The 5,556-nt window shown below is 38.9% G+C and overlaps 1 non-coding gene across 1 annotated transcript; it reads left to right on the forward strand.

Moving 5' to 3' along the window:
• Positions 1–107, forward strand: LOC122083021. The gene has a single exon (XR_006141547.1). It is a non-coding gene; the product is annotated as a small nucleolar RNA R71 (small nucleolar RNA).
• The last annotated feature ends 5,449 nt before the right edge of the window (positions 108–5,556 follow it).

A 5,556-nucleotide genomic window follows, 5' to 3' on the forward strand; every position in this document is an offset into this window, starting at 1 on the left:
AGGCCATGGTGAGGGAATTCTTGGAGTAGATCCTTGAATCTCTCCATAAGTTTAGAAAATGACTCACTAGGCTTTTGCCTAAACTGAAGGATATCACTTCTAAGCTTATTGGTCTTGTGAGTTGGGAAAAACTTCTTAAGGAAGACAACTGTGAACTGTTCCCATGAGGTTATGGAATTTGTGGGTAACCCATACAACCATTTCTTAGCTTGGTCTTTCAATGCAAAAGTGATAAACCTAAGCTTAACAGCATCATCAGAAAGCTGTTGGATCTTAATTAGAACACATACCTCTTCAAATTCCCTTAGGAATAGGTATGCATCCTCAGAGGTCAACCCATGGAAATGAGGCAACATAGTGATGTATTGAGATTTGAGTTCAAAATTATTGCCCTGGGCTTGTGGTAGAACTATGCAGGAAGGTTGGGCTATTCTAGCAGGGTAGAACCTATCTTTCAGAGATTTAGGTGAAGGGTTTTGCTGTTGGTCTCCCATATTGAAGGGTTTTAAAGAGAGCAAACGTATAGGGTCACTACTTGTTGGATCTCTTCTTTCTAACCGATTCTTAGTATTACGTACCCACTTAACACTCATGCAACAGAAAAACTACCCACAACTAAAGTAAGACAAGCACAAAAGAATGGATAGCAAAACTTTTTGATGATTTTTTTTTTTTTGCTTTTTGGGAGCTTACCGGCAGGGATCCGGGGTTGCTCAGGTCAATTCCTGAGGTACTGCTACAGGGCGAAACCTGTCTTTATCATACTGTGAGGCATGGCGACCTCCACTGATACAACTATTATTGCAAGTTGTTCTTCTCAGGATTTCAACAAAAGAAAAGAAAAAATATAAAACAAAGCAAACAAAGCACTCCGATATACTAAAATAAAGTGAAAAATAACATGGAACTGTCTCCCCGGCAACGGCACCAAAAACTTGTTTGAAATTTAAAATGTAACCGCAAGCGTACGGATCAGTGTAGCTACGGGTCGAATACAGGGAGAACAGCCACTTTATTTTTTATTTCTTTTAATAATGCGAAAGTGAACTGATTAATGGTTGTGATCTAATTCTAATTACCATCCTAAACATATGTGTCTAAAATAACGTCCTAACCATTCGTCATCTAAGAATTTAAAGACGCAAGCCACACAATTAAAATTAAATAAATAAATAAATAACTGAAAGTAAACAACCCACGCAATTAAAAAAAAAAATAATAAATAAAGGAAAAAAAATGCTGAAATAAAAATAAAGTAAAAGAAAAGGGGTAAAGCTAGAGAAAGACTCACAAGTAGGTTTCTCTACTTAGCCCGAGGGATGCATCATAATATAGCTTCCCTACTTGACCAGAGAGTCACTCTTACAAGGGTTACTCTACTTGACTTTAGGGAAAGGGAGACAATTAAAATAAAAACAATAAATTGATGGTTCTATGGCTAGGAGGGGCAAAGCCAACACATACACTAGCCATGAACCTTGGGGGAGAGGGATAGCAATAATGTAACGACTGAAAATAAAAATCCTAAATTAAGAAAGAAAGGGTAGTCAGAAGAGGGAATGAGAGGGGGGAGAGAAGACTACTGAAGGAGCCTACTTACTTGAATCAATGCTTGAACTTGAAAAAAAAATTGCTCCACGGCTCATGATCTTGTCACCTAGATCTAAGCCTAGAACTATAACTTAAAAAATTACAACTCAATTGCATAAATCATAAACATAAAAAGGTTGAATAAGAATAAAAGAGTGTTTGCATTAATTGAAATAAAAAAACTATTACAAAAGTGATTAAAGCAAAAATAGAAAAGAACTAGAACTAAAGAGAGAAAGAGGAAGAGAGAGAGCAACTAAAGAAAACTAGAAGAAGAATGAATTGTGACTCCTCCTCTTACATGAGTTGTATTTATAGGGAATGGAGAGGTAGGGTAACAATTTTCTCTTTCCTAAAAGAGAGAAACCCACAATTGATTATGAGATATTTTGAGTCCAAAAGTGCTAAGATGGAGGAGAGAGAAGAGAGAAATAAATTTTGAGAAATTTCCTAAAATTTTTTGCTTATTTTCTTTCCTTTTTTTCTAATTTATTTTTCTTCTTTTTTTCTCTCTCCTAGGGAGGATTTTTTTTTTCTTCCTTTGTGTGATTTGGACAATCTTTGGTGATGATGTGGAGGAGAGAGAACATTTGGACAATTTTTGGTTCTCCCCTTTTTTTCTCTTTCCTTTTTTTTTCTTTTCTTCTTGCTTCCACGATTTTGCTTTCCTTTTTTTTTTTTCTTTTTCTTCTCTTCTTGCTTCCATGATTTTGCTTGCTTCTAACTTGATGTGGAAATCCCCTCCATGCCCTTAGTGCTTTAAGTGAGTGAAAAGCAGGAAATCTTCAACAAAATCTTCTAAAAAAAACAACCATGAGATTCGAACTTGAGACCTCTTGGTGAGCAAGAGAATTTTGTACACCATAGCTCACCAACTAAGCTAGGTAGTTGTTGTTACCAAAAACAAATCTTTAATCACTTAAGGATGTGGTCCATCGATCCTTGTTGGCATTTGGAGTATTCCTTGTACCTCTGGGACAATTGCAAACGGGCTGGTTCTGCATCTCGGTTCAGTTCTGATCCATTATTCTTTTTCTGACCCGAAAAAGAATAATCATTTGTACGGGTGACCAAACGAATGTGTACTTTTAATTGAACACGTCCATCTTGCTCAGAATTTCGTCCTCTTCGCAACCATGGAAAGAAATAGGACCTCTTTACGTGTAAAATTGAAGATATGGCTCCCGATAGTCCTTAAGGCCTTGAAAATATAAAACCTACAAAAAGAGAGTAAAACCCAAGGTAGCTCCATTCTAAATATGTAAAATGTATGTTTTACTACCCTAGATTTCACACATAAATGTGCTCATCATCAACTATTGAACATCATCTGCCTGGTGCTCTAGTTTCAAGGTCACTCCCTCATACAAGAGGATTTCATCCATTAACATCACCTTCTATACGAGCTCTGGACTGAAAGCTAGATAGGAAAGTGACACAGTTTGAGCTTTCCGGCTTAACGCATCGACCACTACGTTGGCCTTCCCTGGGTGATACTGAACATCACAATCATAATCTTTCATAAGCTCAAGCCATCTTCTTTGTCTCATATTCAAGTCTTTTTGAGTGAAAAAGTACTTTAGACTTTTTGGGTGAAAAAGTACTTAAGACTTTTGTGATCATTGTATATTTTGTACTTTTCACCATACAAGTGGTGACGCCAAATCTTTAAGGCAAAAATGATCACTGTTATCTCCAAGTCATGAGTAGGGTAGTTCTTTTCATAGTTCTTCAATTGTCTGGATGCACATGCTACGACCTTACCGTGTTGCATAAGTACATAGCCCAATTCGACTTTGGAAACATCGGTATACACTGTCATTCCACCAGTTCCTTTAGGATTGTCAACACTGGTGCTGATACTAGCCGCTTCTTCAGCTCTTGAAAACCTACTTCACACTCCTTTGACCAATCAAACTTTATACCCTTCCTAGTTAGCTTGGTCATTGGTGCTGAAATCTAAGAAAAGTTCTCGATGAAGCGTCTATAGTAACCTGCCAAACCCAAAAAACTTATAATTTCTGTTACACTCTTGGGTACCTCCCAGTTTACTATGGCTTTCATCTTATCCAGATCCACTTCGATTCCATTTTCAGACACCACGTGTCCTAGGAATCCAATCTGTCTTAGCCAAAATTCGTACTTGCTGAATTTCACAGACAACTGTTGCTCTCTCTTTGGTATATCACTACTCTTTATCTTGAGTTGATAATACCCGGATCTAAGGTCAATCTTTGAAAATATCTTAGCACCTTGTAGCTGATCAAACAGATCATCTATGCATGGCAATGGATACCGGTTCTTGATGGTTAACTTATTCAATTCCCATTAATCAATGCACATACGTAGGCTTCCATCTTTCTTCTCAACAAACAACACTGAAGCAACCGAAGGTGATACACTTGGGTGTATGAATCCCTTCTTCAACAGATATTACAATTGTACTTGCAATTCTTTTAATTCTGCTGATGCTATTTTGTATAGAGCCTTTGACATCAGGGCAGCTCCAGGAATAAAATCTATAGTAAATTCCAACTCTCGGTCAGGTGGTAGTTGAGTAAGATCATCTGGAAAGATGTCTGGGAACTCCTTAACTACCTCCACTTCCTTTAGAGGTGTGACATTCGCATCTAAATCAATCACCAATGCTAGGTACCCCTGACACCCATTCTCCAACAACTTCACTGCATGCAGAGCAGAGATGAGGACCTTTTTAGCCCGCTTCATTATATTTGCTTGGTATATCAGTTCATTCCCTTCGTCATCGATCACCTTGATCTATTTCTCAGCACACATCACACTTGCTTGATGTGCTAATAACCAATCCATGCCTAGTATAACATCGAAGTTCTGCATGTTGAACTTGATGAGTTGGGCATCTAACTACTTTCCACTAATCTCAACGGTCCATGGCCTATGTACTTCCTTCAACTGTGAAATTTTGCTTGTACATGTACTAAACACCATCTTATGCTCTAGTATCTTGGGTGTCATGTCAAGTTTCTCAGCAAATTTCTTTAATGCAAATGAATGCGAAGCCCCTGAATCAAACAAGACATATGCTGGTATACCTGATACAGGTAGGACACCTAATACAGCAATGCACATAAGTAAAGCATGTCATTAATATTTACCAAAAGGAAATTCTCAATTTAAATCGTACCTGCTACCACTTATGTGCTAGCTTCAGCTTCCTCAGCTGACAAGGCATATATCCTTTCTTGTGGTGGAGCCCCTTGAGTCAAAGCAGGTCTATACCCAGAAGGCTGATTGGCTAGCAAGGCTGGTCGGGCTCGACAATCTTTAGCAAAATGCCCATATGAATGGCAATTAAAACAAAGGTTTTGCAAAGCTTGAACCAGAGCAGAAGTTCTCTGATCCTGGCCTGTAGCAAGTGGAGGGCAAGGTGGCCTAGTAGCTGTGGGCACCATACTGGTATTTGGGCGAAAAGATATAGTACCCAGTCCATATCGGGTCAAGGAGGATAACCTGATGGCCCATAGGGCTGCCTGTATGAAGGACCAAATCTACATGATCCACAAATATTCTTACTCGGGCCACCTGAATCCGCATAAGGGTTCGCTCTCTTCCACACACAAGGTGTGATGGATGATTCACTCTTCAGCTTATCTTCAATGGTTTTGGCCTTCTATACAATCAAAGCATAGTCGGTGAGATCTAATGCCTCAAGTATCGTGCCAATGGATACCTTCAATCCTTTCAGAATTTTTTTGCCCTTTTCTTCAGCTGACCTCATGTGAGGGGGTGCAAAGTAGAACAGGGCCTCAAACTGCTGCTGATAATCAAGGACAGACTTGCTTCCTTGAGTCAAGGCTGAGAACTCCGCTTCCTTGCGGTCTTTAAAACTACGAGGGTAGTAGTTTTCTAAGAACAACTCCTTGAACTGTTCCCATATGGGTTCCGGGTGTGTAGTAAATAATGTGGCTTTTGAGGCTTGCCACAAGG

The sequence above is a fragment of the Macadamia integrifolia genome, chromosome 6 (genome assembly GCF_013358625.1).
Source record: "Macadamia integrifolia cultivar HAES 741 chromosome 6, SCU_Mint_v3, whole genome shotgun sequence".
NCBI classification, from domain to species: domain Eukaryota; kingdom Viridiplantae; phylum Streptophyta; class Magnoliopsida; order Proteales; family Proteaceae; genus Macadamia; species Macadamia integrifolia.